Below are 19,222 nucleotides of genomic sequence, written 5' to 3'. Positions count from 1 at the left end.
CCTCAGATGACAACATCAACGATCCGCAGCCAAGCATCAGTGGCCAATAAAATGTTTTGTACATGTTTATATATTTTGATATGTTTTGCAATTGAGAAAATGTTTCCTATAGTATTTTTTACACCTGTATTTTGTATTTTTGTATGCACCTGTATTTTGTAATTTTGTATGTTTTACAAATATTAAACTAGTTGTACTGGTAATGCAGTGTTTTACTTAAACTTGACGAATGTAAAAATAAGAAACAAAATGGTATACAGATGATAAAATGGCATAAAATGAACAAAGAAAATTATGATATATAACAATAATGAAAAAAATTATGATAAAATATGACTTAAAGATTTTTATAACATCATTTCATAGCACTGTACATATAGCCTACTCAACTTACAACCAAATTGTGTTACAATTGGTCTGCCAAGCGCTAGCTGTAGTCTACTTACTGTACTCAAGCATACTTTGGCACAGAGTTTTTTACTTACTTTTGCCTGTTCCTGCATAAGAATGATTGACTGAACCCTTGACCGTTAGTTGACTCAACCTCCAGCCCCTCTTACTCCCTGGATGTCAGGGAGCAGACTCAAAAATTCCAATCCTCTAATCATATTTTTGGTTTCCTAGAAACCAGTCTTTCATCTCTAGGGAATTTCCAAAAGTCAGTTAATTAATATAAACTCAGGTATGGCTGAAAGGGTCTTCTTAGAAATTGTAAAATACACTTGTTTCAACTTAATTGCTCTAGAGCTGTTTCAAACTCTAGGGGAAAGAAAAAAAAATATATATATATATATACACACACACATATATGACTAATGACTAAAGTTTAATTTATATTTAAATTTTTATTTTTTAAAAATGAATGAATCAGTTTATTTTTAAATTACCTTGGAAATTATATCCATTGGAAATACAGCCATTTTACTAGGTTAATATAATCCATCAAGAGAATACCTAGTATTAGATTCCCCCAAATTAAAAGGCATTTCTCAACCTTCAAAGGGTTTCAGGGTCTTGGTCAAGATACCAAAGACAGCCTAACCAGGCATTGGTGCAGTGGATAGAGTGTTGAACTGAGATGAGGAGGACCCAGGTTCGAGACCCTGAGGTCACGAGCTTGAGCACGGGCTCATCTGGTTTGAGCAAAGCTCACCAGCTTGGACCCAAGGTCGCTGGCTTGAGCAAGGGGTTACTCAGTCTGCTGTAGCCCCATGGTCAAGGCACATATGAGAAAGCAATCAATGAACAACTAAGGTGTCGCAACAAAAAATTAATGATTGATGCTTCTCATCTCTCTTTGTTTCTGTCTGTCTGTCCCTATCTATCCCTCTCTGACTCTCTCTCTGTCTCTGTAAAAAATATATATATTTATCAAAGACATGTCTCCCGAATATTATTTTGTCCCTATAAAATAAAAAATTAAGGTAATAGACACAATAACTAAAAAGAAGTCTTAAATTACAAATACATTTCTCGTCATGTGTTTTTTTAAAACTTGTTTCTTTTTATTAAACTTTATCTACTTTCTGGCTTCTATTTTGCAAGCAGAACTGTGTACTTTAGAAAATAAACTTGGCCCCTAATATGTTTTTTTTTTTTATATATATAATTTTATTTTTTTAATGGGGTGACATCAATAAATCAGGATACATATATTCAAAGATAACAAGTCCAGGTTATCTTGTCGTTCAATTATGTTGCATACCCACCACCCAAAGTCAGATTGTCCTCTGTCACCTTCTATCTTGTTTTCTTTGTGCCCCTCCCCACCCCCTTTCCCTCTCCCATTCCCCCCTCCCCCCCGTAACCACCACACTCTTATAAATGTCTCTTAGTTTCACTATTATGTCCCACCTACGTATGGAATAATACAGTTCCTGTTTTTTTCTGATTTACTTATTTCGCTTCGTATCATGTTATCAAGATCCCACCATTTTGCTGTAAATGTTCCGATGTCATCATTTCTTATGGCTGAGTAGTATTCCATAGTGTATATGTGCCTCATCTTCTTTATCCAGTCATCTATTGATGGGCTTTTTGGTTGTTTCCATGTCCTGGCCACTGTAAACAATGCTGCAATAAACATGGGGCTGCATGTGTCTTTACGTATCAATGTTTCTGAGTTTTTGGGATATATACCCAGTAGAGGGATTGCTGGGTCATAAGGTAGTTCTATTTTCAGTTTTTTGAGGAACCACCATACTTTCTTCCATAATGGTTGTACTACTTTACATTCCCACCAACAGTGTATGAGGGTTCCTTTTTCTCCACAGCCTCTCCAACATTTGCTGTTACCTGACTTGCTAATAACAGCTAATCGAACAGGTGTGAGGTGGTATCTCATTGCCGTTTTGATTTGCATTTCTCTAATAGCTAAAGAAGATGAGCATCTTTTCATATATCTGTTGGCCATTTGTATTTCTTCCTGGGAGAAGTGTCTATTCATATCCTCTTCCCATTTTTTTATTGGATTGTTTGTTTGTTTGTTGTTGAGTTTTATGAGTTCTTTGTATATTTTGGATATTAGGCCCTTATCTGAGCTGTTGTTTGAAAAAATCATTTCCCATTTAGTTGGCTTTCTGTTTATTTTGTTATCAGTTTCTCTTGCTGAGCAAAAACTTCTTAGTCTGATGTAGTCCCATTCATTTATTTTTGCCTTCACTTCTCTTGCCATTGGAGTCAAATTCATAAAATGCTCTTTAAAACCCAGGTCCCTGAGTTGAGTACCTATGTCTTCTTCTATGTACTTAATTGTTTCAGGTCTTATGTTTAGATCTTTGATCCATTTTGAGTTAATTTTTGTACAGGGGGAGAGACTGTAGTCCAGTTTCATTCTTTTGCATGTGGCTTTCCAGTTTTCCCAGCACCATTTATTGAAGAGGCTTTCTTTTCTCCATTGTGTGTTGTTGGCCCCTTTATCAAAAATTATTTGACTATATATATGTGGTTTTATTTCTGGACTTTCTATTCTGTTCCATTGGTCTGAGTGTCTATTTTTCTGCCAATACCATGCTGTTTTGATTGTCGTGGCCCTATAATAGAGTTTGAAGTCAGGTATTGAAATGCCCCCAGCTTCATTCTTTTTCTTTAGGATTGCTTTGGCTATTCAGGGTTTTTTATAGTTCCATATAAATCTGATGATTTTTTGCTCTATTTCTTTAAAAAATGTCATTGGAAGTTTGATGGGAATTGCATTAAATTTGTATATTGCTTTGGGTAATATAGCCATCTTGATTATATTTATTCTTCCTAGCCAAGAACAAGGTATATTCTTCCATCTCATTATATCTTTTTCGATTTCCCTTAACAATGGTTTATAGTTTTCATTATATAAGTCCTTTACATTCTTTGTTATGTTTATTCCTAAGTATTTTATTTTTTTTGTTGCAATCTTGAAGGGGATTATTCTTTTGAGTTCCTTCTCAGTTGTTTCATTGTTGGCATATAGAAAGGCTATTGACTTCTGTATGTTAATTTTGTATCCTGTGACCTTACTGTATTGGCTTATTGTTTCTAGTAGTTTTTTTGTGGATTCTTTGGGGTTTTCGATGTATAGTATCATATCATCTGCAAAAAGTGATACCTTTACTTCTTCTTTTCCGATATGGATGCCTTTTATTTCTTTGTCTTGTCTGATTGCTCTGGCTAGAACCTCTAGTACCACATTAAATAAGAGTGGAGAGAGTGGACAACCCTGTCTTGTTCCTGATTTAAGGGGGAAAGCCTTCAGTTTAGTGCCATTTAATATGATGTTAGCTGATGGTTTATCATATATGGCCTTTATCATGTTGAGATATTTTCCTTCTATACCCATTTTGTTGAGAGTCTTAAACATAAAATTGTATTGTATTTTATCGAAAGCCTTTTCTGCGTCTATTGATAAGATCATGTGGTTTTTGTTCTTTGTTTTGTTGATATGGTGTATTACATTAACCGTTTTACGTATGTTGAACCATCCTTGAGATTCTGGGATGAATCCCACTTGATCATGATGTATTATTTTTTTAATATGTTGTTGTATTCGATTTGCTAGTATTTTGTTTAGTATTTTAGCATCTGTATTCATTAGAGATATTGGTCTGTAGTTTTCTTTTTTTGTGCCATCCTTGCCTGGTTTTGGTATGAGGGTTATGTTGGCCTCATAAAATGTGTTTGGAAGTATTGCTTCTTCTTCAATTTTTTGGAAGACTTTGAGTAGAATAGGAACCAAGTCTTCTTTGAATGTTTGATAAAATTCACTGGTATAGCCGTCAGGGCCTGGACTTTTATTTTTGGGGAGGTTTTTAATGGTTTTTTCTATTTCTTCTCTACTCATAGGTCTGTTTAGGCTTTCTGCTTCTTCTTGACTCAGTCTAGGAAGGTTTTATTTTTCTAGGTATTTATCCATTTCTTCTAGGTTGTTGAATTTAGTGGCATAAAGTTTTTCATAGTATTCTACAATAATTCTTTGTATATCTACAGTGTCCGTGGTGATTTCTCCTCTTTCATTTTGGATTTTGTTTATATGAGTTCTTTCTCTTTTTTCCTTGGTAAGTCTTGCCAAGGGTTTGTCAATTTTGTTGATGTTTTCAAAGAACCAGCTCCTTGTTCTATTAATTTTTTCTATAGTTTTTCTGTTCTCTAATTCATTTATTTCTGCTCTAATTTTTATTATCTCCTTTCTTCGGCTGGTTTTGGGTTGTCTTTATTCTTCTTTTTCTAGTTCCTTAAGGTGGGAAGTTAAGTGGTTCACTTGGGCTCTCTCTTGTTTGTTCATATAGGCCTGAAGTGATATGAACTTCCCTCTTATCACTGCTTTTGCTGCATCCCATAGATTCTGATATGTCGTATTGTCATTTTCATTAGTCTATATATATCTTTTGATCTCTGCACTTATTTCTTCTTTGACCCATTCATTTTTTAAAAGTATGTTGTTTAGTTTCCACATTTTTGTGGGATTTTTTCCCTCTTTTTTGCAGTTGAATTCTAGTTTCAAGGCTTTATGATCAGAAAATATGCTTGGTACAACTTCAATTTTTCTGAATTTGCTGATGTTGTTTTTGTGGCCCAACATATGGTCAATTCTTGAGAATGATCCATGTACACTGGAGAAAAATGTATACTCAGTCACTTTGGGATGAAATGTCCTGTAGATGTCTATCATATCCAGGTGCTCTAGTGTTTTGTTTAAGGCCACTATGTCTTTGTTGATTCTCTGTTTGGATGACCGATCTAGAGCCGTCATAGGTGTATTGAGGTCTCCAAGTATGATTGTATTTTTGTCAGTTTTTGTTTTAAGACCAATAAGTAGCTGTTTTATATATTTTGGTGCTCCTTGGTTTGGTGCATATATATTAAGAATTGTTATGTCTTCTTGATTCAGTGTCCCCTTAGCCATTATGAAATGGCCATTTTTGTCTCTGAGTACTTTTCCTGTCTTGTAGTCAGCATTATCCGATATGAGTATTGCTACACCTGCTTTTTTTTGGATGTTATTTGCTTGGAGTATTGTTTTCCAGCCTTTCACTTTGAATTTGTTTTTATCCTTGTTACTTAGATGAGTTTCCTGTAGGCAGCATACAGTTGGATTTTCTTTTTTAATCCATTCTGCTACTCTGTGCCTTTTTATTGGTGAGTTTAATCTGTTTACATTTAGTGTAATTATTGATACTTGTGAGTTCCCTATTGCCATTTTATATCTTGCTTTCTGTTAGTTTTGTGTCTTGTTTGATCCTTCTCTTTTGTTTTTCTATCTTTTGTTTTTATTTGGTTGTATTCCATACATCTTTCCACTGTTGCTATCTTTTTTATCTCATGTGCTTCTGTGGTGGTTTTTTCAATGGTGGTTACCTTTGAATAATGAAAGGGTCCCTACCCTGTTCATTGTAGCGAACTATTTTGTGAGTACTTTTGCACTCCATCGTCCTTTGCTACTGTTAATCTCCATCTTCTCCCCCTCTTTCTTTTTGTTGTTGTCACAGTTTAAATTTGGTTTTATTGTGTTCTTCTTGGAGTTTTTACTTGTGGCTCTGTTTTTTTTGTTCTTTGTATCTGATTGGAGAACCCCCTTTAGTAATTCCTGAAGTGGGGGTTTTCTGATGATAAATTCCCTCATCTTTTCTGTATCTGTGAATGTTTTTATTTCTCCTTCATATTTGAAGGATAGCTTTGATGGGTATAGTATTCGTGGCTGAAAGTTCCTCTCTTTCAGGACTTTAAATATTGGGGTCCACTCTCTTCTAGCTTGTAGAGTTTCTGCTGAGAAATCTGATGATAATCTAATGGGCCTTCCTTTATATGTTGTATTCTTCTTTTCCCTGGCTGCCTTGAGAATTTTTTCTTTGCTGTTGGTTTGTGTCAATTTCATTATGATATGCCTTGGAGTAGGTTTGTTGGGGTTAAGAAAACTTGGAGTTCTGTTTGCTTCTTGAACTTGAGGCTTTAGTTCTTTCCACAGGCTTGGGAAGTTCTCATCTATTATTTGTTTGAGTATGTTCTCCATTCCATTTTCTCTCTCTTCTCCCTCTGATATACCTATTATTCTTATGTTATTCTTTTTGATGGAGTCAGATAATTCTTGTAGGGCTATCTCATTTTTTTAAATTTTTGAGTCTCTTTCTTCTTCTCTCTGTTGTGCCTCAAGTTGCTTGTCTTCTATTTCACTAATCCTCTCTTCTATCTGACCTGTTCTATTAGCTAAGCTTGTTACTTTGTTTTTCAGCTCGTGAATTGAGTTTTTCATCTCTGTTTGATTTGTTTTTATAGTTTCAATTTCCTTGAACATATATTCTTTGTGTTCATTGAGTTGTTTTCTGAGCTCCCTAAATTGCCTTTCTGTGTTTTCTTGTATATCTCGGAGGATTTTTAGGATTTCTATCTTGAATTCTCTGTCATTTAGCTCCAAGGTTTCCAATATATTAAATTTTTTCTCCATAGATTTTTCCTCATCTAGCTGTGTTACCTCTCTTTCTTTTGTATCCATGATATTCGATTTTCTCTTCCTTAATGGCATCTGAGGGTGGTTTTGTTGATAGTATTAATGAGATTTAATAAAGAATAAAAAGTTTAAAAAAATAATAAAAAAAAATCGAAAAGAGTTGTTTTTTTAAAAAAAAATTAATAATGAAATAAAGAAAAATAAAATAAAATAAAAATTTAAAAAAAAAAAAAAAAGGAAATTATTCCCCCCCCTCCTTTTTTCCTCTCCTCTCCTCTCCCCTCTTTCTTGAGAAAATCTTGTGGTGGACTGTGAATTATAAGAAACAATGCCTGTGATGGAGGGCCTGAATTGGGGAAAAGTAATAAAGGGGCAAAGAAAAGAAAGAAAAAAAAAAAAGAAAGAAAAAAGAAAAAAAAAAGAGCATATGGACCCACAAAAAGCAAATAAGGAAAAAATTTGGGTCAAGAATAAAATGATTTACTTTTAGGTGTTGGTTATCTAAGAGTTATGATGAGAGGATTAAGAGGAAAATGGAAAAATGGGGGGACAAATTAAAAAATTACTATTGTATTTAGTGGAACAAGAACTAGATAATATGGAGAGCCAGGGATGGGAGCACTGCTAGTGAGTTAAAAAGGTGAAGTAAAAACCCCCCAAAATGCCACAAACATAAGTTTGAGTCCCAGATAAGATAATTTGTTTGTTATTGAGGTTTGAATGAGAGGAGATGTAAAGGAGAAAGGAAGAAACTAATATAGAGGGAGAAAAGAAAGAGAGAAAGAGAGAAAAAAAGAGAGGGAACCACTAAAAGAAGAAAAAAGAAAGGAGAGAGAGAGAGAGAGAGTTAAGGGTTTTGGAGTGCAACCCTCATAGAGAGAAAGGAAGAGAAGAGAAAAGATAATGGGAGATGTAACACTTATGGGTAGTGTAGTTCAAGGAGAGGAGAGAGTAAGACCGGTAGAGAGTTAATCGGCCAAATTGAAGGAGGAAAAAAAAAGTATCAAGAATGAAGATAAGAGAAACAAATGAACAAATATAATAAAATGGGATAGGTTATAAAGTCTGCAGATTATTCTTGATTTTGAGAGGTTATCTTCTTGCTTTTTCTTTTCTCTCCCTCTTCCTGGTCGGTGACTCTGTACCCCGGGTTTTGCCCCTTTGCCACGCTCAGGTGGAGGTTTGCAGTTGATAAGTCTCTATGGCAATGTCATGTATTGTGCTTTAGTCTCGTTGGCAGTCGAGGCTATTAGCATTTATAGGCTCCGACAGTGAGAGAGTCCGTGTTCCTGGAGCCTTTCTCCTAGTCTTTCCTTCCTCAATTAGTAGCCTGATAATCCAGCTATGGGGTTGCTGCTGCCTCTGCCTGGATAGTAAGAGGCTCAAAGAGCTGGCAACTCCCCACTCTGTTTCCACTCAGCACAGGGCTCTGGGTAAGGCTCAGTCAGTCAGAGCTGAGAGCATAATCAGGCGGGCTTTCCGGCCATTCAAAGACCTCTGGCTCTGCCACTCTGTCCGGTAACACAAGCGGGCGCCCACTTCCGGGGTGCTTGGAGGAAACTCTCACTCACTGGCTGCGCGTGCAGACCAGGATATCCGGCCAGCAGTCTCACGCTCTGAGTGAAACCCCCAACCGCAGGGAAAAGTTGCAGCATTGGAATTGAGTCTCGCTCCGTCCCCGTGCGCGGCTTTTGCAAGGCGCTGGGGCGGCCTGAGATTCCGCTTTGGCCCACACAAAGGCCCCTGACTCTGCCCCTCTGTGCGATAACACGGGCGCACACTGCAGAGGCACTCGGAGGAATCGCTCACTCCTTATCTGTGCGCGCAAACCAGGATATGAGGCCGGCCGCGTTTCCCTCTGAGTGAAACACCCTCCAGTACGGAAAATCTCCACCGTTGGAATTAGTTCTCACTCCCTCCCGTGCGTGGCTTTCCCAGGGCTCTGGGCTGCCCAGAGACTCTGCCCTCAGCCCACAGAAAGGCCTCTGACCCTGCCTCTCCGTGGGGCAACACGGGCACCCACTTCCGGGGCTTAGGAAGAAATCTCTCGCCCACTAACTGCGCACCAACCAGGAGACCGGGTAAAATGTCCTCGCCGCTTGTCTTTCTTTGTTTGGGTTTGGCGCGAGTGTTAGCTTGTATTGCCCGGGTTGCCACAGGATCAGATTTTCCTTGGCTTGGATCTCCGTGCCACAGCCTGGTTCGGCCGTTTGTGTCGCGGCCTGGATGTATTCACCCCCTTTGCCCGCCTCAGATTCTATATTCACAGTTACCAGAGAAAGCCGCCCTGTTTAGGTTAGTGAGGAAGGCGGAGCATTTCTTACTCCCTATTTCCTTCGGGGTTTGGTTATATATTTAGCCAATTTTTCACTCAATCATACCTTTGGGTGTATTGCGAAGCATCTGGAAGCTCCAAGTATAGGTTTTTCTGTTTCTGGTTGAAGATCTTGTTGAGTTTTGGGGGAGAATTATCGGTATCGCTTCCTACCCCGCCATTACTCTGACGTCATCCCCCGGCCCCTAATATGTTAATATAAAAATTAGGAATATAGAATATTCTTTTGAGAAAATATAAAACAACTAATTATCTATAAAATATCAATTATACTATTCTAATTGTCACCACATATTAATATGAATTATTCTTTTCTCTAGGTGTTTAAGCCATATTACCAAACAGAATACGAAAAAATAGGATTGACATGAAAAGAAATTGAGAAATACTAATTGATAAGTTTCTCATGTGTAAACAATTTTATAGCAATGATTAAGGGAAAAATACCAAGTAAAATCATAAGCATTCCTCAAAATTCATATTAAGTCCAAATGAAAAACTTCTGGGAGCTTAATGACATCTTCAGCATTTTTATAAAAGCCAACTTAATATATTTCCTGTGTCTTTTTATGAGTTCTTTTTCATTTCTTCCTTGAAATTAATGAATTTCTCAAACAGAGAGGAAAATAGAGTATTCATATGCCAACACTAGACCCAAACTAACTCAATCGAATCAGTGACAGAGAAGTTAGCTGTATGATTCTGTCTTGAGCATCTCAATTAACAGCTGTTATCAGAGGAGCTGTTCTATTTTATTTTGGCAGTATTGATGACAAACTATTCTCTTGAAGACATATCTCCAAAAAATGTTACATTGAGAACTACAATGAGGCCTTGGCTCGCTACTCCCATTGATTTCTGACCATCTCCCTCTTCTTTTTCTTTTTTTCTTTTTTTTTTTTTTTTGTGACAGAGACAGAGGAACAGATAGGGACAGACACAGGACAGGAGAGACATGAGAAGTGTCAATTCTTTGTTGCAACGCCTTAGTTTTTCATTGATTGCTTTCTCATATGTGCCTTGACTTGGGGGCTTCAGCAGAACGAATGACCCCTTGCTCAAGCCAGCAAACTTAGGCTCAAGCCAGAAATCATGAGGTCATATCTATAATACTATGCTCAAGTCAGCGACCCCATGCTCAAGCTGATGAGTACACACTCAAGTCAGTGACCTGGGGTTTTGAACAGGGTCCTCTTACGTCCCAGTCTGGCGCTCTATCCACTGTGCCACCACCTGGTCTGACCATCTCTTTTTTGGAGAAAAGTTCAGAAGTCAGAAAAGGAGCTTGCATTCATACAATATTTGGTATCTTTGATAGCTATTATAGAACATTAAAGTTTCAAGGTCACTATTTTTAAATCTTTAATGAGATATTTGATATAAATGGTCCCTCAAGCCTCTTTCATTATATGATTTCATGAGGCTATAACCCACCTATCTGAGGTGATTTGTTTAACTGACATGTTATCTGTTCTTTGCTTAAGACCAGTCTTTATGTACAGAAGACAATATATAAAATTTTATTTGAGATTAATTAATTCTCAAATATTCCTGCTATCTTTACTACCATGACTTATATTTTCTACCCACAAATAAGCCCTTCAAAACTGAATGGGATAACCACTAGCCACTGGTGAATATTTAAATTTAACTTAATAAGATTAAATAAAATTTAAAAATCACATTATCAGTTGTACAAGGCACATTTCCAGTGCTCAATAGCCACATCTCAGGGTATAGGTTTCCAGCATAGCAGAAAGTTTTACTTGAAGGTGCTGCTCTAAAATTATTTATGAGATAAAAGACCCTTTTATCATAGCACCTGAGGTTAGAAGTCTGACCTAGATAGACGGGGAATGGGAATTTAACCAAGATCACAGCCTTTAATCATTTATTTCTGATTACCTCAATATCTATATTCTTAGGTTACAATGTGAGAACATTTCATCTTGCTTCCTCTATTGTCTCTAGCCTTATATATCAATAAAATATGTATCATCATTTAAAAGAACTTGTAACATAAATAACTTGAAGTATTTCATGCATTTATCATTTGCAGAAGAGGAAAGTATGAGTCACACCTGTCAAACACTTTTCAGTGGGATAGCTAGGAATAAAAAGGAAACCAACTGTATGGGAAATTCCTTATTTGTGTCTTGTGTGCCTCACCACTTCACATTCCTAAATATACCTAATGTTCTGGTAGTAACTTTGATCACATCACTTTCTTCTTCTATAACTACAATGGATAGCTTGCAAATTAAGATCACAAAAGTGCTCCTGAGTTATGCTTGTAATATATCATGAATATTAACCTGGTGAGTGAAATGTTAATGAATGTTAATGAAATATAAATCATTTGCCATTTTAATAAAATCAGAGATTTTTCTTTTGTTTTTCCTATCTTAAACCAATATTTGAATATCTATTATGTAATAGAATAGATTAAAGATGTAATCATATTGATCTTACTAAGGGATTTTTATTTTTGGTATATGATCCTTTTATTGATAATAAAAAAACAATTCATAGATATTTTCTTGAAAAAATATTATCCCCCAAATTTCTGCCTGCATAATGAATTAAAGTCACTCATTAAGAAAATTGCATGAAAATATCCTCTAATTTCGAACAAAATATACTAGATTCAGAGGTAGATATCTACCTCATTTGGTGGATTTTCGTCTGCAACAGAACAATGTAGGTAGAAAGAAAAAACAAAAAGTATTTTTGTTGCATGAAAAATTATATAAAATTAAATTTTTAAATGGCTACTTGTTACAAAAGATTAATAATATTGCATTGTTGTGTTTGTTCTTGCTTAACTTAGAGTACTCTTCTCCACAATGATGAATGTTTGGCTTATACTCCTCCTGATGTCCAGGCATAGACTCCTTTGCATAGTATCCCTTAAATGAGGATCAGCATATTGGAATGAGAGCATCCATTAATGGAAATCAGCCTGCCTAAATTTGGCTACCAGCTCCAGCAATCTATGTGATTTGGGGTAAGTAATGTAACCTCCCTGTGTTATCATTTTCTTATTTGTAGCATGGGAATAATAATAATTCTACCCCAGAAGAGTAACTAAATTATAAATTAATTTATAATTAAAGGGTTTACAACTGTGTGTAGTGTGTCCTCCATGTGAACAATTAACCATTTAGAGTTGCTTGTAAAAAGAAAGTATAAAGCAAATATCAAAATTAATGAAGCCACTCAGTTTATGAAATGAGTGAATTCATCTTATAAAAACTTTTACATTTATTACTTGCTAACTTATTTTATGAAAACTTTAAACTGCCTAAATGAATAGAATCAATTATTTTCTATACTTTAAACATAAGAATGTCTTTATTTATGTATTTCTTAAACCTTGCACATAGTAGACGATCAATTTAGGTCACTGATTGACTAGAATAGATTGCATTGAAGGATGACGTCAGAGTACTGGTGGGGTAGGAAGTGATACCGATAAATCTCCCCCAAAACTCAACAAGATCTTCAACCAGAAACAGAAAAACCTATACTTGGAGCCTCCAGATGCTTCGCAATACACCCGAAGGTATGGTCGAGTGAAAAATTGGCTAAATATATAACCAAACCCCGAAGGAAATAGGGAGTAAGAAATGCTCCGCCTTCCTCACTAACCTAAACAGGGCGGCTTTCTCTGGTAACTGTGAATATAGAAACTGAGGCGGGCAAAGGGGGTGAATAGATCCAGGCTGCGGCACAAACGGCCGAACCAGGCTGTGGCACGGAGATCCAAGCCGAGGAAAAACTGATCCTGTGGCAACCCGGGCAATACAAGCTAACACTCGCGCCAAACCCAAACAAAGAAAGACAAGCCGGGCAGCCATTTTACCCAATCTCCTGGTCGGTGCGCAGTTAGTGGGCGAGAAACAAAGCCTAAGCCCTGGGAGTGGGTGCCCGTGTTACCCCACAGAGAGGCAGAGTCAGAGGCCTTTCTGTGGGCCGAAAGCAGAATCTCTGGGCAGCCCCAGCGCCCTGGGAAAGCCGCGCACGGGAGGGAGCGAGAACTAATTCCAACAGTGGAAATTTTCCATGCTGGTGGGGGTTTCACTCAGAGGAAAACGCGGCCAGCCTCATATCCTGGTCTGCGCGTGCAGCTAGTGAATGAGAGATTCCTCCGAGTGCCTCGGCAGTGCGCGCCCATGTTATCGCACAGAGGGGCAGAGTCAGGGGCCTTTGTGTGGGCCAAAGCGGAATCTCGGGCCGCCCCAGTGCCTTGCAAAAGCCGCGCACGGGGACAGAGCGAGAGCCAATTCCAACGCTGCAACTTTTCCCTGCGGTTGGGGGTTTCACTCAGAGCGTGAGACTGCTGGCCGGATATCCTGGTCTGCACACGCAGATAGTGAGGAGAGTTTCCTCCAAGTGCCCCGGAAGTGGGCGCCCACCTATGTTACTGGACAGAGTGGCAGAGCCAGTGGTCTTTGAGTGGGCAGAAAGCCCGCCTGATTATGCTAGTGGCTCTGACTGACTGAGCCTTACCCAGAGCCCTGTGCTGAGTGGAAATAGAGTGGGGAGTTGCCAGCTCTTTGAGCCTCTTACTATCCAGGCAGAGGCAGCAGCAACCCCATAGCTGGATTATCAGGCTACTAATTGAGGAAGGAAAGACTAGGAGAAAGGCTCCAGGAACACGGACTCTCTCACTGTCGGAGCCTATAAATGCTAATGAGCCTCGACTGCCAACGAGACTAAAGCACAATACATGACATTGCCATAGAGACTTATCAACTGCAAACCTCTACCTGAGCGTGCCAAAGGGGCAGAACCCGGGGTACAGAGTCACCGACCAGGAAGAGGGAGAGAAAAGAAAAAGCAAGAAGATAACCTCTCAAAATCAAGAATAATCTGCAGACTTTATAACCTATCCCATTTTATTATATTTGTTCGTCTGTTTCTCTTATCTTCATTCCTGATACTTTTTTTCCTCCTCCAATTTGGCCGATTAACTCTCTGCCGGTCTTACTCTCTCCTCTCCTTGAACTACACTACCCATAAGTATTACATTTCCCATTATCTTTTCTCTTCTCTTCCTTTCTCTCTATGAAGGTTGCACTCCAAAACCCTTAACTCTCTCTCTCTCTCCTTTCTTTTTTCTTCTTTTAGTGGTTCCCTCTTTTTTTTCACTCTCTCTCTTTCTTTTCTTTCTCTATGTTAGTTTCTTCCTTTCTCCTTTACATCTCCTCTCATTCAAACCTCAATAACAAACAAATTATCTTATCTGGGACTCAAACTTATGTTTGTGGCATTTTGGGGGGTTTTTACTTCACCTTTTTAACTCAATAGCAGTGCTCCCATCCCTAGCTCTCCATTTTATCTAGTTCTTGTTCCACTAAATACAATAGTAATTTTTTAATTTGTCCCCCCATTTTTCTGTTTTCCTCTTATTCCTCTCATCATAACTCTTAGACAACCAACACCTAAAAGCAAATCATTTTATTCTTGACCCAAATTTTTTCCTTATTTGCTTTTTGTGGGTCCATACCCTCTTTTTTTTTTTTCTTTTCTTTGCCCCTTTATTACTTTTCCCCAATTCAGGCCCTCCATCACAGTCATTGTTTGTTATAATTCAGAGTTCACCACAAGATTTTCTCAAGAAAGAGAGGAGAGGAGAGGAGAGAAAAAAAGGAGGGGGGCAATAATTTCCTTTTTTTAAAATTTTTATTTTATTTTATTTTTCTTTATTTTATTATTAATTTTTTTTAAAAAAAACAACTCTTTTCGATTTTTTATTTTTTTATTTTTTTTTAAACTTTTTATTCTTTATTAAATCTCATTAATACTATCAACAAAACCACCCTCAGATGCCATTAAGGAAGAGAAAATCAAATATCATGGATACAAAAGAAAGAGAGGCAACACAGCTAGATGAGGAAAAATCTATGGAGAAAACATTTAATATATTGGAAACCTTGGAGCTAAATGACAGAGAATTCAAGATAGAAATCCTAAAAATCCTCCGAGATATACAAGAAAACACAGAAAGGCAATTTAGGGAGCTCAGAAAACAACTCAATGAACACAAAGAATATATGTCCAAGGAAATTGAAACTATAAAAACAAATCAAACAGAGATGAAAAACTCAATTCACGAGCTGAAAAACAAAGTAACAAGCTTAGCTAATAGAACAGGTCAGATAGAAGAGAGGATTAGTGAAATAGAAGACAAGCAACTTGAGGCACAACAGAGAGAAGAAGAAAGAGACTCAAAAATTTAAAAAAATGAGATAGCCCTACAAGAATTATCTGACTCCATCAAAAAGAATAACATAAGAATAATAGGTATATCAGAGGGAGAAGAGAGAGAAAATGGAATGGAGAACATACTCAAACAAATAATAGATGAGAACTTCCCAAGCCTGTGGAAAGAACTAAAGCCTAAAGTTCAAGAAGCAAACAGAACTCCAAGTTTTCTTAACCCCAACAAACCTACTCCAAGGCATATCATAATGAAATTGACACAAACCAACAGCAAAGAAAAAATTCTCAAGGCAGCCAAGGAAAAGAAGAATACAACATATAAAGGAAGGCCCATTAGATTATCATCAGATTTCTCAGCAGAAACTCTACAAGCTAGAAGAGAGTGGACCCCAATATTTAAAGTCCTGAAAGAGAGGAACTTTCAGCCACGAATACTATACCCATCAAAGCTATCCTTCAAATATGAAGGAGAAATAAAAACATTCACAGATACAGAAAAGATGAGGGAATTTATCATCAGAAAACCCCCACTTCAGGAATTACTAAAGGGGGTTCTCCAATTAGATACAAAGAACAAAAAAAAACAGAGCCACAAGTAAAAACTCCAAGAAGAACACAATAAAACCAAATTTAAACTGTGACAACAACAAAAAGAAAGAGGGGGAGAAGATGGAGATTAACAGTAGCAAAGGACGATGGAGTGCAAAAGTACTCACAAAATAGTTCGCTACAATGAACAGGGTAGGGACCCTTTTCATTACTCAATGGTAACCACCATTGAAAAAAACCACCACAGAAGCACATGAGATAAAAAAGATAGCAACAGAGGAAAGATGTATGGAATACAACCAAACAAAAACAAAAGATAGAAAAACGAAAGAGAAGGATCAAACAAGACACAAAACTAACAGAAAGCAATCTATAAAATGGCAATAGGGAACTCACAAGTATCAATAATTACACTAAATGTAAATGGATTAAACTCACCAATAAAAAGGCACAGAGTAGCAGAATGGATTAAAAAAGAAAATCCAGCTGTATGCTGCCTACAGGAAACTCACCTAAGTAACAAGGATAAAAACAAATTCAAAGTGAAAGGCTAGAAAACAATACTCCAAGAAAATAATATCCAAGAAAAGCAGGTGTAGCAATACTCATATTGGATAATGCTGACTACAAGACAGCAAAAGTACTCAGAGACAAAAATGGCCATTTCATAATGGCTAAGGGGACACTGAATCAAGAAGACATAACAATTCTTAATATATATGCACCAAACCAAGGAGCACCAAAATATATAAGACAGCTACTTATTGATCTTAAAACAAAAACTGACAAAAATACAATCATACTTGGAGACCTCAATACACCTATGACAGCTCTAGATCGGTCATCCAAATAGAGAATCAACAAAGATATAGTGGCCTTAAACAAAATACTAGAGCACCTGGATATGATAGACATCTACAGGACATTTCATCCCAAAGTGACTGAGTATACATTTTTCTCCAGTGTACATGGATCATTCTCAAGAATTGACCATATGTTGGGCCACAAAAACAACATCAGCAAATTCAGAAAAATGGAAGTTGTACCAAGCATATTTTCTGATCATACAGCCTTGAAACTAGAATTCAACTGCAAAAAAGAGGGAAAAAATCCCACAAAAATGTGGAAACTAAACAACATACTTTCAAAAAATGAATGGGTCAAAGAAATAACTGCAGAGATCAAAAGATATATACAGACTAATGAAAATGACAATACGACATATCAGAATCTATGGGATGCAGCAAAAGCAGTGATAAGAGGGAAGTTCATATCACTTCAGGCATATATGAACAAACAAGAGAGAGCCCAAGTGAACCACTTAACTTCCCACCTTAAGGAACTAGAAAAAGAAGAAGAAAGGCAACCCAAAACCAGCCGAAGAAAGGAGATAATAAAAATCAGAGCAGAAATAAATGAATTAGAGAACAGAAAAACTATAGAAAAAATTAATAGAACAAGGAGCTGGTTCTTTGAAAACATCAACAAAATTGACAAACCCTTGGCAAGACTTACCAAGGAAAAAAGAGAAAGAACTCATATAAACAAAATCCAAAATGAAAGAGGAGAAATCACCACGGACACCATAGATATATAAAGAATTATTGTAGAATACTATGAAAAACTTTATGCCACTAAATTCAAAAACCTAGAAGAAATGGATAAATTCCTAGAACAATACAACCTTCCTAGACTGAGTCAAGAAGAAGCAGAAAGCCTAAACAGACCTATCAGTAGAGAAGAAATAGAAAAAACCATTAAAAACCTCCCCAAAAATAAAAGTCCAGGCCCTGACGGCTATACCAGCGAATTTTATCAAACATTCAAAGAAGACTTGGTTCCTATTCTACTCAAAGTCTTCCAAAAAATTGAAGAAGAAGCAATACTTCCAAACACATTTTATGAGGCCAACATAACCCTCATACCAAAACCAGGCAAGGATGGCACAAAAAAAGAAAACTACAGACCAATATCTCTAATGAATACAGATGCTAAAATACTAGCAAATCGAATACAACAACATATTAAAAAAATAATACATCATGATCAAGTGGGATTCATCCCAGAATCTCAAGGATGGTTCAACATATGTAAAACGATTAACGTAATACACCATATCAACAAACAAAAAACAAAAACCACATGATCTTATCAATAGACGCAGAAAAGGCTTTCGATAAAATACAACACAATTTTATGTTTAAGACTCTCAACAAAATGGGTATAGAAGGAAAATATCTCAACATGATAAAGGCCATATATGATAAACCATCAGCTAACATCATATTAAATGGCACTAAACTGAAGGCTTTCCCCCTTAAATCAGGAACAAGACAGGGTTGTCCACTCTCTCCACTCTTATTTAATGTGGTACTAGAGGTTCTAGCCAGAGCAATCAGACAAGACAAAGAAATAAAAGGCATCCATATCGGAAAAGAAGAAGTAAAGGTATCGCTTTTTGCAGATGATACGATCCTATACATTGAAAACCCCAAAGAATCTACAAAAAGACTACTAGAAACAATAAGCCAATACAGTAAGGTCGCAGGATACAAAATTAACATACAGAAGTCAATAGCCTTTCTATATGCCAAAAATGAAACAATTGAGAACTAACTCAAAAGAATAAGCCCCTTCATGATTGCAACAAAAAAATTAAAATACTTAGGAATAAACATAACAAAGAATGTAAAGGACTTATATAATGAAAACTATAAACCATTGTTAAGGGAAATCGAAAAAGATATAATGAGATGGAAGAATATACCTTGTTCTTGGCTAGGAAGAATAAATATAATCAAGATGGCTATATTACCCAAAGCAATATACAACTTTAATGCAATTCCCATCAAACTTCCAATGACGTTTTTTAAAGAAATAGAGCAAAAAATCATCAGATTTATATGGAACTATAAAAAACCCCGAATAGCCAAAGGAATCCTAAAGAAAAAGAATGAAGCTGGGGGCATTATAATACCTGACTTCAAACTCTATTATAGGGCCACGACAATCAAAACAGCATGGTATTGGCAGAAAAATAGACACTCAGACCAATGGAACAGAATAGAAAGTCCAGAAATAAAACCACATATATATAGTCAAATAATTTTTGATAAAGGGGCCAACAACACACAATGGAGAAAAGAAAGCCTCTTCAATAAATGGTGCTGGGAAAACTGGAAAGCCACATGCAA

Source organism: Saccopteryx leptura, chromosome 2 (genome assembly GCF_036850995.1).
Source record: "Saccopteryx leptura isolate mSacLep1 chromosome 2, mSacLep1_pri_phased_curated, whole genome shotgun sequence".
Taxonomy (NCBI): Eukaryota; Metazoa; Chordata; class Mammalia; order Chiroptera; family Emballonuridae; genus Saccopteryx; species Saccopteryx leptura.
Note: the sequence above shows the minus strand (reverse complement) of the source record.